Genomic DNA, 13140 nt, shown 5'->3' on the forward strand with positions numbered 1-13140 from the left:
TGCTGGACATTTTTCCTCCCTAGGTGCAGCACTTTGCATTTCTCCTTGTTGAATTGCATTCTGTTGTTTTCTGCCCATTTGTCCAACCTGTCCATGTCTGCTTGTAGTTGTTCCTTGCCCTCTGGTGTGTCCACTTCTCCCCACAGTTTTGTGTCATCCGCAAACTTGGACAGAGTACACTTCACTCCCTCGTCCAAGTCGCTGATGAAGATATTGAAGAGTATCGGTCCAAGGACCGAGCCCTGCGGGACCCCACTGCCCACACCCTTCCAGGTCGATACTGACCCATCCACTACAACTCTCTGGGTACGACCCTCTAGCCAATTCGCCACCCACCGGACTGTGTAGTCATCCAAGTCACAGCCTCTTAACTTGTTCACCAGTATGGGGTGGGATACCGTATCGAAGGCCTTCCTGAAGTCTAAGTAAACGATGTCAACCCCTACTCCTGCGTCCAGGTGTTTTGTAACCTGGTCATAAAATCATGTTTTGTAACCTGGTCATAAATTGCAGTTATGCAGCTAGGAACAATTTCCCCAGCCCCTGCTCCATGATTGTGGAGCAGGGGCTGTGAGCTCCCTGCTGCAGGAGCACAGAGACATTTTCCCTGACCAGTCTCTAGTGCTCTAACAGCAGGCAGCTCCAGGGGGCAGGAAGCAATCTCCCACACCCTGCTGCCTGGCTGACTAGGAGCAATTTTGTTTCCAGTTGGCCATCTACATATGCCATACAGAGCAGTAAGTAACCATTATTAAATATGCTATTTGTATATACAGGTAGCAAATAAAACAGCAATTTACACTGCATAGTTGGCCGCTCATGTAGGTGTAATTTGCTCTAATCATGAATAGATTTGCTACCTGTATATACAAGCAGCAACTTTACTCATGATTAAAGCAAATTACGCCTACATGAGCAGCTGACTCTGCAGTTGTTACTGCACAGTGATTTAGTACTTGCTTAACTGAGTACTAAATGACTGCACAGTAACTGGTGTTAATGTGCAGTCCCATTGCTGCATGGGTTTTTTTCAGATGCTACTGCACAGTAGCAACAAGCTACTGCACAGTAGCTCATTACTACTGCACAGTAGCGTTGGTGTCACAGTTCATGCCTGGTGACACTATGGCACCATAGCAACGTAGGGCACAGTAGCTTGTTGCTACAGTACCACAGTGTCTCGTGTAGATGTGACCATTAAGCATCTGCACATGTAGATGCTGACACTCACTGTGCAGTAATTTGCTCTAATCTCATGTAAAGCATCTCATGTAGATGCGCCCAGTGAGTCTGAGAAACATCAAGGCACTGTGGACCAGGGAATGTATAGCCTACTGATATTCCCAGTTATGGGACTGGGAACTAACCACTTTTCCCATGTATAGTCTTTTATTTTCCACAGTGCTTGCTGCTCCTTATTCATGGAACATCCTTTATGAATTGAGGAGCAATAAGCAGCCCTAAGCCAGACTCTAGCCTGATCCCACCATACCTTGCAACCAACCTTTGGGGTTTCCAAACATAGACAGCAGATTAGCAGTTCACTGGCCCATCTCCACAAAGGCATGAACTAAAGTTCACCCAGGTTCCCGATCCAGACAGATACAAGGAACATTGTGGTTGTCTATTAGATGCCCCACTTATCCTCTAACACTTGTGTAACATGGGTACACCCAAGGGTGTGCCCGTCCTCAACCGGATGGGATATATAGGCAGGCTAGGGTGCTGTGAGAGGAAAGCTGCTACTTAGCCTCAGCTCCCTCTATCCTTCATAGAGCCAGGCCAGGCCAATGTTACTTAACTATTTAAAATGTATTATTCATTTATATATATATATACATAAATACACCTGTGATAGAATATTTACAATAGGTAAAACAAATGACAACCATCATGAAATATGGGGGACCCTCTTCTATGGAGTATCTCACCCAACAAAAATCCCAGTGGAGTGACCCTAGAAACCCAATGGGTAAATCTTCTAGTCTCCTCCTGTTGCCAATGCAGAGGTGGACCCTGGATGAAGGTGAGCACAGGTAAATGAACTCAGGAGTGGGTAACCAGGAGTAACCACAGAGTATGGCAGTGGACGAGTGGGATAGAGCCCACACAAAGGGTGGAGGGGGCCCTCTAAAGGGGACTGCACATCAGGGGACACACATCCAAGTAAGGCATTACACAATACACAGGTAAATATGTAAGCTGCAAATACAGACAAATAACCCTTATATAAATCCCAATAATGAACATATGTTAGTAATAACAACAATTAACATATTGAAGTCAGCATCAATTAACGACCATTTATGAGGCATGTGTAACACATCATACAGCTATTAGCATCAGTAGGTAAGGCATCTATCAACCCAGGTAGGAAACACATTTCACAATTCCATAAGAGGCCTGGGAGTTCACTCCTGTATAGGGACCCTGGCTTGGCCCCCTTCACCACCCTCAAACAGGAGAGCTTGGAGGGCCAAGCTCCTCTCCTGCCCGAGAAGCTTTCCCTCCCCTGTGGGGACCCGCTTTCCCACATCACTCATGCTCCCTTTCTGGATTGGCTGAGGCACATCTCTGGGGTCGCCGATTCCTTGGGGGCCCTGTTTTCTATGCCTCTGGCTCTCCGCATTAGCCTGGTACTGCACTCTAGGCAACCAGGCTGAGCCACTCCACATTTTCCGCCTCCCTGGCCTCATGCTGGGGTCTCACCCATGGCCCTGTGCCCTGCTCTGGGCACCGAGGGCTCTGTCATCCAGCCAAGCCACACTACCCAAGCTCAGCTGATTCCGGCCTTGTGCCGGGGCTTTCTCTCTCTCCCGGGCCCCCTCGCTCAGGGCTCCGGGGCTTTTTTAGCAAAGGCGAGCCAGCTACTGGCTCCAGCTACCCTGCCCCTGCTGGGGTTACAGGCCCAAATTGCCTGCTGCGACACTCAGGACTGAGGCTCCGTGCACTGCTCTCGTGTATCGTGGATGGACCCAAGCAGCCTCCTGCAGCTCCCAGAGTCGAAGCTCTGTGCAGCGCTTCTGTGCACTGTAGATACTCCCACTGTGGGGTCCCCAGGCAGTGGCTTTAGGGGCTCTTCCAGGTGCTGGCTCACCTGCCAGGCAGCTCTCCCTGACTCTTCTAAACCCCACTCTTTTTGAGTCCCTCGCCAAGTCTGCTGTGTGCTGGGCATGCAGCTCTTTTTATTCTCTTCAGAAGCTCCTCCCCAAAGTCTTCCAGACCTGCAAAGCGCAGTGTTCAATCAAGTCCGGGAGCTCTTCACTCTTCCCCCGCCACCTCCCTTGTGTGGGTGGGGCCACTCTTCCCCAACATATATTCCACCAATCAGAACTGAGTTTCTCCGAGCCCGGTCCTGGGCAGAACGCCAAGCCCACCACGTTTGTACTGAGTCACAAAATTAAAGAGCTGTATTTCACTGGTAGGTGACATGACCCTAATGTAGTCTTACTTACTGTAATGGATTGGGCTGTGGGTGGTCCTGGTGGATCACATGTACTGTGAGAGCACAAGTCAGGATCCAATGGCCAGACATCACAAGCAAAGATTTCAGATCCTAGGGGCTTAGGCAGGGATGCAGACAGGAGCTAGGCAAGAGTGCAGAGGGAAGTAGGAGACTAGGAGATAGGAAATGGGTTCATGCAGGAGTTAGGCAAGAGGTTCCAAGTAGATAAGGGGCACAGCAAGGTGGTCTGTTGCTCACACAAATTTATCTGCTCTGAGCTTATAAGGGTCTGAGCAGATGGGACCCTCTTCCTGTAGCCCTTGGGGATGGTTCATCCCAGTCTCTGGTTACTTCCAGCTGGGGCATGGGGCAGAAACCTTTCCAGCTGGGCCTAGGCTTATTACAGCAACCTTACAGATTTGGGAGATTTGCAGAGTGCAGTATAGAGTTACCTGACCTACCTCTATGAAACAGCTTGTTTGGGTACTACTACCTATCCAAATGCTGGCAATGGTTTTTTGGTAACATACCTGCTGGGATGAAGGAAATTTAATCAATGTCAGTCATAGAAATAATCATCATCATCTCATCTCCATTAACCACCCTCCTGTAGGAATACTCATCATGGTGTGCAAAAAATAATCAAAATTATAATATGCAATTAGAAAAATATAATACATTTTATGGCATTTAAAATTCAAACTTCAATGCCTGAAGAGACCAAAGCATAAGGATAAAGGGGAATTGAGAAACATAGTGGTGAGGGGGAATAATGTTCAATGAGAGAAATTCTTCATTCCATGTATCCTCTAGAGGGCCCCCTTTACCTGCTTGCTCCTCTTAATGTATATATTGGGGGGGAGAAGGGTAGCAGTGGATTGATAAAGCTGTAAAAGAGGGATATTTTTTTCCTTGAATGGTTGACTGGCCAGTCCAGTGTGCAGTGCACACAAGAATGCAACAGCTATAGAAGAGACCCACAGCAATGAGGTGTGAATTGCAAGCGGAAAAGGTTTTGTGCTGTCCCTCAGCAGAGCAGGTGCGCAGGATGGCAACCAGGATACAGGGATCAGATGCTGAGTACCAATCTGAGGGCTAATTCATAAGGCAAAGTCCAAGAGCAGAGCCAAATTGGTGTCAGGAGCCAGGAAAACCAGAGTGTATGACCCAGTGGGCTTGCCACAGCAGAACTGTTGACTGGCCTGCAGACCCTGGGCCCTAGCTGGTGCTAAATGGATAGGTGGTGCTACCAGGATGCTTTCTGCTCCTAACCTGGGGCAGAGTTCATTAGCTGGGGCTTGCTGCAGGTGTGACTGCTGAGGTACTTGGCCCAGGTTGACATGTCTGCTCAGAGTCCGTGACAGGACTTGGCATGGACCGACCTTTCTGATCAGAGTACCTGACAACAGGGAGGATGAGCCAACCCAGACCTGGCAGTTCCCGGACAGGGACTGGAGCTCTCTGAGTGCAGAGTTGACACAAGTGTCATGGGACAAGGACAGTCTGCAAGGCTCAAACTCTTCATGGGGGGGAGGGGCTGACAGTTTAGCAAGAACCCACAGATCTTACCCTCCCCAGTCCTAATGGTAGAAGAGATTGTCCTGAGCTCTCAGGAGCTCTTAGCTGGTAGCTGAAGTAGGTCATTAGGAATAAGAGGAAATGGGGGAGTGGTATATTGATGGGGAGTTGGGCAAGTTACCTCAGGGTCGGTGTCCTCTGCAGATATATTAGGGTTACCTCCCCCAGACTCTTTAGGAGGAGTCTCCAGAAGAGCAGTCAATGACCATTATGATATGGCCCAGTCATAGGATTGGGATTTGCAAGCATGATGGGCTAGCTGGTGGTGGCTTGGCCCAGAAGTTAAAAAATAAAAAGTTAAAAAATGATTGGTGGGGGCAGATTTCCTTTTCCCCACCAAAAAGGAGAAGGCTTGCCTCCCCTCTCCCAGGGGCCAGGTAGGGAAGACCTGAGACTAGACTCACATCTCATGTCACCTGATTGGTCCCACCAGCCACCTGGAGGGGGATAAAAGGGGCAATGCACCTGGCCCCGGGGGGAGAGATCGCTGAGGGATGAAGAAGAGGAGCCCTGAATAGCTGGTGAGAGCTGACCAGCAGGGTTGGAGTGATTGCCCCAGAGGAGCCCTGAAGCCAGCAGAGGGTCTGAGTTGCTGGTGGGGCTTGGTTCAGTAGCACCAGTGTGTGCAGGGGATACCCTGCTTGGATCAAACACAGCACACAGAGGCAGCATGTGGGGAGGATCTAAGCCCCAGTGGCAGGCAGTGGCTCAGGCATCTGACCCCCAGCAGCATGGCGCTGGGCCACTCAGCATGCAGTCAGCATGTGGAGGATCCCAGAAGGGTTAGAGCCTAGAGCTGCAAGTAGCCACCCAGGCATTGAGAGCTCAGGGGTAGAGTTCTTATCTGCAATGGGGGAGACCTGGATTTGATCCCTAGCTAAGGCACCAGAGGGGTGAATTGCTGGGGAGAGGGAATTCTCACTGGGTAGAAGGGTTCCTTCACCTCTTCCCATCCCCCTCTAGGGTGCCTGTGCCTCACATTTTGTGAACCTGCACCTTATATCTTGTGAAACCCTGTGCCTCAAGCTAGTTGTTGATTTGCATCTGCTAGATGAATATTTGTACCTTACCTTTACTGAATCCCCTCTTGTTCTCCTGCACCCATTTTCATCTCCACCTCTTTGTCATATCTTAACCTGGTTCTTTTCCTATTAAACCTGTATATGGTTAAATTTCAACTGGTCTCAGCTCTACTCTATGGGGGATAGGAGGGAAGCACCTACCCCTCCCACAGTAAACTAGCACTTGCTAAATCCCTACAGTTGGAGTGGGGGAACCTTGTCTGAGGACCATCTGGGTTACACAAGAATACTGCTCTCCTGGAACTGGGCGGGAGGGAGGCTAATTGGGCCAGGGGTGTTGGGAAAGACAGGGTGATTGGAGGCCTGTCCGTGCTTGTTGACTATGAGAAAAGAACCATGCAAGAGCAGACAAACCTCCAGGCCTTGGCCCCTGTCGGCCTTTCGCCATGGAGTCCGTGCTTTGTGCCCATCCACAGATGCCATGAAGGAGGCCTATGCCAGGCATGTACTCTACCCACTGTGTCAACACAGAAGTATTTCGTATGTGCCCAATTCCAGGATGCTTCTCACCTCTGGAAAGTGACAATGGAGACCACCAGGTGAAGGTGGGCACCAGTTAACCAGTGAGTGCCTCCAGGCTCTGTGCCTCCTCTGCTGCTGAAGCCACACTTTGGGCTAGCATCTCAGCTCCCTCTACTTTTTCTGGGTGCCCCCCATGCCCTATCCCTGGCTCCTACAGTATTTATACATTTCTTCAGCTCCTCTCAGAGGTGGTCACATTCTGCTGGGGTAATGGGGAGTGCCCTCTGCCCTGTCTTGGGATTCTGTATAAAATAAATGATGATGGCCCCACAGCTCCTGGATACTGAAGTTTTGGCGCTGGCCAGCACTCTCTTTGTGCTTGTATCGAGTGAGAGCTCCCTTGCTCCATGACTGCCATAGAAGTGCAGAGTACCAGTACTTGACTGTCTGCATCCAATGTCTTTTCTACACTAGGCCTCTTCCTGCATAAGGAAAGCAATAGCAGGTCTTGCAAACCAGGGTATGAGGAGTCTGTTCTAAGGGTTAGGGCCCAGATTAGAGACCACAATGAGGAAGTAAAAGGGCTAGATTCAGGAGGCAAGACAAGGGTCAAGAGTCAAATGAAGACCTGAGATCAAGAGCCAGGAATCCAGAGCCTGAGGCAGGAGCCAAGCATAATGACAGGAGAAGGGGGCAAGGTAAATGCAGGGACCAAAGCAGGAGCTGAGGGCAACACAGAATGTTAGCCAAGGCAACGAGGAAAACGGGGCTACAGCTGGGAGATGAAGTGAAGCAGCAGCCATCATTTGGCAGGACCTGCAAGTGGTGCAACAATGAGTCCCCATGATCCCCCTGAGGGGATGGGCTGGCTGACATCCTGCTGCCCAGCTTGCTACAGGCCCATCAAGCACGACTGATTCCAACCAGGCAAGTCTGGACCTTAGTGCAAGTCCTTAACTTCACCAGGAGTGTTATTCTCAGGGGTTGCCTAGCATCTTGCATCTGCCCAGGTGCCCCCATAGCCTAGTGACTAGGGCACTTGCTCAGTTCTTGCATCTCTCCTACTTCCCAGCCCAGTGCTCTAACCACTAGGCAACAGGCCTCTCTCAAGCTCTTCTCTTCAAGCAGAGCTACTTCCCCTTGCATTTCATAAACATTGGCTACAATAGGTAGAGAGCAGGAAGGATGTTTTTGCCCCGTTAGGTGTGAAGGTCCAGGCTAGAATCCAGGACCCCTTTCCCAAAGGTGATACTCAATCATCTTGTGAGATCCCATGTTGTACTCTGACCTTGTCTAGATTGTATCATTGTATTCCAAAACAACACGTACTTCTCCATGCTACCCCTGCATATAAATTCAAATAGCAATGCATTGAGTTTGATCATGTGAGGGTGTCTTCTGAGCCATTTGTATGAAACTTGCCTTAGGCTTTTGTCTAATCTCCCTAGAATAAATGCAGGTTCTCTCATTTTCTTCTGGTATCTGTAAGTGAGTGTTGTCCACCATCAGATGGTTCTTCACCCAACATGACTTCTTTGGCATCCTTGTGTCCCTGAAGAAACACCTTTTCACCACACTTGACCAGTCTTTCATCCATTATTCCAGTAAGGAGCTTCCAGTCCATGGGCAAGCAAACTAAGAATCTGGCACCTTGAATCTGCTCTTTCCTTCCTCATGTTTTTTTTAATGGGCAGGGTGTTCCCTTCCACCATTCAGTTAGTTACATGTTGTTAGACATACCATGAGCAGATGATATATATATTTTAGCACCTTAACCAGTAATTTTGGATTCCATCCTAACCTGGTTCTTTAAAATTGGAGAATTTTCTCAGCCTCCTCAGTACTTCCCCTACTGAGATCTGGACTTCACTTTGATTAATTATGCCATTTCATCTTCATCAGTCACAGTAGCGGGAGCAGCAGCAGCCAAAATTACCCACTATTTTACAAATACATTCTTGCCCTGAAGAATCTACAGGATAAGATTTTCAAAAGTGATTGTTAATATTGGGTGTGTCATTTATGTCTATTGAACTTGAGAGACCTTAAAGAGCCCTCATTTTAAGAGGGTGAAGATGTCTTACTTTCTGAAAATCCATCTGCTTTAAGATGCGTTAAAATGGACACACTCAGAATTGATGTTCTCAGAATCACTAAACTCTTCGGATACATTCTACAATAAATCCTTGGTATGATAAATTCAATGGTACTGTTTTATATTGTATTTTTATTCCATGGTAAATTATATATTAATACGTTTTCAGTCCTAATCAGAAAAAAATGGTAAGTTTTATTTAGATGAACAGTTCCAAATAAAAGGTTTATTTGGAAATGACAAAATATATACTGTTAACATTTTTTATGTTAACATTTTGACTACCCTTAAAGTATCTCATCTCAGTTTGTAGAGCTGTCCTGGAATGACTCACTTCAACCTAGTACTAACAAGCATTTCCCAGAAAGAAGTGTTGCGTCCTCAGAGCTGTAAGTCTCCCATGCTGTTGCCCCCATGCTCTCCTATGGGCAAGGTTCCCTTGATGCATTACACTCCATAGAACAGGCCATCCAAAGTGCCTATGGGACCCTTTGGGACAATGCAGCACAATGGAAGAACAGTTAAGCAGTACATGGATTCAAAGTGAAATGTTTTAGAACAGTCCAAAAACAAAATTATTGAAATTAATCTTTTCCAGACCAGCTCTCGTACTCATCCTGAACAGCTTTAATACCAAGGGTTCTCTTAACCCCTAAGCAATTTATATTGCTCAGTGGGCACATCCACACGAGGCACTTTACTGCACAGTAGAACTAATAACTGTCAGTAATTGTCTGCATCTACACTTGCAAAAGCGTACTGTGCAGTAAGTGGCTCTAATTGCAAGTAAATTTGCTACCTCCAAATTCAAGTAGCAAATTTACTCAAGATTAGTAGCTGTGCAGTAGTATACATGTAGACGTCTGACTGGCAGCAAATGTGCTCCCAGTCAGCTGGGCAACAGGGGGCGGGAGATTGTTCTCTGCTTCCTGTGAAGGTGCCTAGTGCCAGGACAGTCTCCCCTTTCCAGAGCCCGGGCAGGAATAATGGCCCCCTACCCCAGCAGCTGGGAGCTCCCAGCCCTCATTTTCCAATCATAGGTTTGGGACTGGGGCTGAAAGATCCTTATCTCACAGTGCCAGCTCCATGGTCATGAGGCAAGCATTGTGAGAGAAGGATGTCCCACCTCAGGTCCTACGGCCATGGGGCTTGGGCTGGGAAACAAGGATCTCTCAGCTTCAGCCCTGTGATTGCGGAGTGGGGGCTGGGAGCTCCCAGGTTCAGGAGCAAAGACCCAGCCCACACCAGGAGACAGCTCTCTTGGCCCCTGGGCTAGGACCCAGGGGGAGCCTAGTGCTTCCCTGGCTGCTGCAGGGTCTGGTTGGAGGGCTGCAGGAACAGAATCAGTTTGCTACTAGGAGCAGCAAATCTGCTCTCATGTCCCTGCACGTGTAAACATGTGCCCGGGAGCATTTACTCTTGAGTAACTTACTTGAGAGTAAACTGCTCCCATAACTTTGGCATGTGTAGACATGCCCAGTAATGATCTCTGATGCAACTGGTCCTTAGGCTTAGACCCACCAACTCTTTCATTTCCTTGCAATCCCTTTTGGCGTATTCAGACTGCATAGAGAAGTGTTGGCCAACCTGCAGCACAACTGCTACAAATGGCATGGGTATGCTCTGTGGGTGGCAAATGGCAGATCTGGGAGGGGGCAAACAGCACAGCAACACAAGTGCAGGGAGTAAAGCAGCAGATCAAACAAGAAGAAGCCCATGGCAGGGAGCAGAAAGCAGAACAGCATATCAAAAAGGTTGTACAGGGCACGAACAAGAAAGTAGAACAGCAGATCAGGTGTATTCTTGAACATTACCCAGTGTGTTTGAAACAACCTCTCCATTAATCTTTGCCAATCTCTGCTCTCTTGTGTTCCTCAGGTTTCTCAAAATAATGCTATTCAAGCTATGGACATGTTGATCATAGGATCATAGAGTCATAGGAAAGTATGGTTGGAAGGGATCTTATGAGGTCATCTACTTGAGCCTCCTGCACAAAGAAGAATCATCCCTGACTAAACTGCGCTATCCAAGTGTCTATCTAAACTGTTCTTGAAATTGCCAGGAATGAGATTCCAAAACTTCTTTACGTATCCTATTCCAATGCTTGACCACTTGCATAGGCAGAAAATTCTGCCTAATCTCCAACCTAAATTGTCTGTGCTGCAGTTTGAGACCATTGTTCCTAATTCTGTCCTCTACAGCCACATAGAAAAGGCTATCTCCCTCCTCTTTATAACTGCTTTCAGGTATTTGAAGACTGACTCAATCTTTTCTTCTCCAGACTATATAATCCCAGTTCTTTTAGCCTTTTCTCAAAAATCATTGCACAACAGGTATGCTCCCCTCACCACATGTAAGGAGGCCCTGATGGAGGCACTGGAGAAGGAGAAGCATAGTCAGCAAACTGTCACCCACAAGAGGAGGCACAGGGTGGTCGTGGTGGGGGACTCCCTCCTGCGGGGCACCAAAGGACCCATCTGCCATCCAGTTCCCCTAGCTTGAAAGATCTGCTGCCTCCCTGGGGCCCGCATCCAGGATGTTGCGGAGAGGATCCCTAGGCTCGTCTGGCCCTCCAATCACTACCCCATGCTCCTCATCCACGTGGCATGAATGACACTGTTAGAAGTAATCCAGACTGGGTCATGGGTGACTACAGGGCTCTGAAGGCTGAGCTCAAGGGATAGGGGGTGCAGGTAGTCTTTTCCTCTGTGCTCCCGGTTACAAGCCATGAACCTAGGAGGGTAGGATACGTCATAAAATGAACCGATGACTCTGGCGGTGGTGCTACCAAGAGGACTTTGGTTTCTTTGACTACGGTGCACATTTCAGGGAGAGAGGACTCCTGGGAAGGGATGGTATCTTCCTCATATGGAGGGGTAAGTCCCTGTTCTCAACCAGAATGGCCAGTTTTCTAGATAGGGCTTTAAACTAAGATCACTGGGGGACAGGGAAACATTGACTAGAGCATGGCTGGGGACTGGCACACAAGAAAGTTCCAATGTTGGAAACACTAGGAGAGCCACTCTTACAAGAGTTGAGGGAATGGTTCTCCCTCAGCATGATATATAATTGAGGGTCTCAATTGGAAGACTCAGGTGCCTGTACACTAATGCCAGGAGATGAGGAACAAGCAGGAGAGCTAGCCCTCCTACTCTCTGTCACAACCCAGTGATTTTGGTGCCTCGGCACGATGGAATTTTCTTGCCACATGAGAGCCTCTTGCACAGCGAAGGTTTTTGCTGCACAGAAGAACCTCGGTGCAGGAGAGTTCCCACCAATTTGTAGCTTTCTTTGCAGGGTGCATTTCTTCCTTGCAGCACAGAAATGCACGGTGCAAAGAGTTCCCGCTATTCGACTGCAAATTTGTGTCCCACTATTGGCCAGCTCTAAATTATTCCTACGTGGCGGCTAGTAATTGGCCTGCTAGCCGTTTAAAAATTCACGCGACTTCCGCCCAAGTCGAAGAACTTTGAGCACGCTGCAGAGTGCCTCTAAAGAGATCTGACTTGTGGCTAGCTGATCTATAGACTGATCACCTATCGATCCTTCTTCCCGTCGCCGAGCGCAATCCCAGACGTACCCTTTTCCTGCCGGCTTAAACTGCGGATGGATTAACTGGCTTGGGCCTCGCCAGCTGGAACAACTCACATAGTTGTTCAGACGACCGGAGCATCTGCGTCGCAACTACAAGCGGCGTAAGTAAATGTTTTTGCAACCATTAAACCTTGTTTGCCTCTCCATTCACCAGCCCGCCCTGACAAACGAGCAATTTCTAAATCACCTCGAGTCGGCTCTGGCCGTCCGAGACATGGCGACGAGGATGGGATGTATGGGCACGGTGATGGAGATGAACCTGATTGGGTGCTGCCCGTGGCGCACCGGGACCCGCCGCGTAGAGAATGCAAATGATCTATGGGCACATATCGCTTACCACCAGGCGGTAGAAGGGGATGAAAGAAATATTGATGGTTACTTCTCCGTAAAAAGAGAAGAAGCCATAGTGAAAGAATGGAGAACTAAGCTATCCCTTGGGGAGTTCGGATGCATAATGGGGAGCGGCCGGGTCTATTATTGACCCCCGCAGGAAACATCAACCATATCCCTAGCCGGGGTGAAGGCGCAGAAGGCAGAAAAGCTGACCCCCGCTCAGGAGTTCGCTCAATGCACCCGATACTTAAAGGATGGGGGGGAACCCACCCCAGTGGACTGGTTCAACTGTCCGGACTTGGTGCCTGAGTTGCGGGGCCATGAGCTCCTCGTTCAGCTATGGGAAGATTTGGAAACTAAGGGCCGTCACAAGCCCAAGTGGGGTCTAACTAAATGGAAGAAGGGAAAGATGATAAAAGTGCTGTTCCGTGCAGTAACGGGCCTACTAAGGGAGTACGCAAACTTGGAGGCTCAGATGCAAACGGCGGGTAAGGAGTCGCTGGAGCGGACAGCAAAGGGCTCTGGAGCAGCGTTTATTAACAGTGCCAGCC

Source organism: Alligator sinensis, unplaced genomic scaffold (assembly GCF_000455745.1).
Source record: "Alligator sinensis unplaced genomic scaffold, ASM45574v1 scaffold317_1, whole genome shotgun sequence".
Taxonomy (NCBI): domain Eukaryota; kingdom Metazoa; phylum Chordata; order Crocodylia; family Alligatoridae; genus Alligator; species Alligator sinensis.